Consider the following 2,102-nt stretch of genomic DNA (forward strand, 5'->3'; position numbering starts at 1 on the left):
TTGTGACACATCTGAGTGGTCCCTTATGGTTGTTACCCTATTTGCAACAAATGTTTGGAACCTCTTGTCTTCATTTTTTATGTACTTTAGCACTGACGTGCTGTCTGTCCAAAAGACAGATTTCTTCAGTGGAAGCTGCAGCTCAGCCTGCAGCATTTTGTCGACTCTAACAGCGACAACGGCGGCTGTGAGTTCTAGGCGGGGTATGGTAACAGGCTTCAGTGGTGCAACTCGGGCTTTGCCGAACAGGAAAGCAACATGAACAACTTTATCTGTGTTCTCCATTCTGAGGTGGGTGACTGTGCCATAAGCATTTTCACTAGCATCTGAAAAGTGATGCAACTGAGCAGTTGCAATACCTCTGAAACCCTTGGGCTGAACACAACGACAGATCTTGAAATCTGCCACCTTCTCAAGGTCTGCCAGCCATTTGTTCCACTTCTGCAGGAAGGCTTCAGGTATTGAGTCGTCCCAATCACATTTCTGTCTGCATAACTCCTGCAACAACAGCCTAGCAGGGAGTATGAGTGGTGCTAGGAATCCTAATGGATCATAGACGGAACTGATTATGGACAGCATGCCACGCTTGGTGTGGGGCTTCTCTTTCACCTTCAGCTTGAATGTAAAAGTGTCAGTTTCAATGCACCACTGCAGACCTAAAGCCCTCTCCATAGGCAGCTTATCTCTGTCCAGGTCTAGTTCATGCAGGTTTTTGGATTGGTGGTTTTCTGGAATGCTTTGAAGTACCTTCCTGCTGTTACTGATCCACTTTGTAAGGTTAAACCCTCCTTTTTGGCAGACAGACATGAGCTCTGCTATCAAGAGGACTGCATCCTCGTCAGAAGGTAGGCTCTTCAGTAGGTCATCCATGTAGAAGTTTCGGTTGATGGTGTCGATGACTTCTACTGGATAGCTGTGCTTGTTGTCTGCAGCGGTCTTTCTGAGAGCAAAGCATGCACAACTGGGTGACGATACTGCTCCAAACAAATGAACAGTCATGCGATGCTCTACAAGATCCTGCCTTAGGTCCCCTTCAGGCCACCACAAGAATCTCAAGAAATCCCTGTGCTCCTCTGCCACCTTGACTTGGTGGAACATGGCCTCTATGTCTGCCATTACTGCCACAAACTCCTGTCTGAACCGTAGGAGAACTCCGACCAAGGAGTTGGTTAGGTTTGGGCCTTGCAGAAGTTGACTGTTGAGTGAGGCCCCTTTAAACTCTGCTCCACAATCAAACACCACTCGCAGCTTGCCCTTCCTAGGGTGGTACACACCATGATGGGGTATATACCACACCCTTCCCTCACTTGGTTCCAACTGATGTTGTGGCACCCGCTCAGCATAGCCTTTGTTGATGACATCAGTGAGAAAGCTTGTGTACTCACTGCGAAAGCCTTCATTTTTCTGAAGTTTCCTTTCCAGGCCACGGATCCGTTGCTTAGCAACACAGAAGTTATTAGGCAGAGCCTTGGCTTCTGCTTTGAAGGGCAGCTTCATTTTGTAATGCCCATCCTGCAGCTCAACAGAGCTCTCCACAAGTTCCATATACTTCTTTTCTTCTCTTGACATTTCCTCTTGGTCATTAGAAGTCTTCTCGTTAAAGTCATGATTGTACTGGTTAATAAGCAGTTCCTCCAACCTGTTCACAACTGTGTGATTAACAGTAACGGTGGGGCAGCCACTTCCACTCAAAGTGTCTTTGCCTTGTAGTGGTCCATTAATAACCCACCCCAGTAGGGTTCTAACGGCATAGGGACCATCCCCATGACTGTTAATCACCTCCCACGGTTCCATTAGCTTGGATGCGTTGGTACCGATTAACAAGTCCACATTAGACGTTATACGAGGGATGTGGATACCTTGGAGGTACGGCCATTTAATCAGTTCCTCCTCACTGATGAGGTTGTCAGTAGTCACGGGCATTTTCCTTTGTGTGAACACATCAGGGAGTTCAAAGAACTGATTGCCAGTCAATTCTGAGATTTCCAGGCCGTTAACAATGCAGCTAGGTGTCACCTTACTATGGCCCATGGTGCGCAGATGGATCTTTGTTCTCCGACCTTCTGTGTTCAACCTATTGACCAGCTGTTCTGAACAGAACG

This window comes from Electrona antarctica (assembly GCF_951216825.1).
Source record: "Electrona antarctica genome assembly, chromosome: 24".
NCBI classification, from domain to species: Eukaryota; Metazoa; Chordata; class Actinopteri; order Myctophiformes; family Myctophidae; genus Electrona; species Electrona antarctica.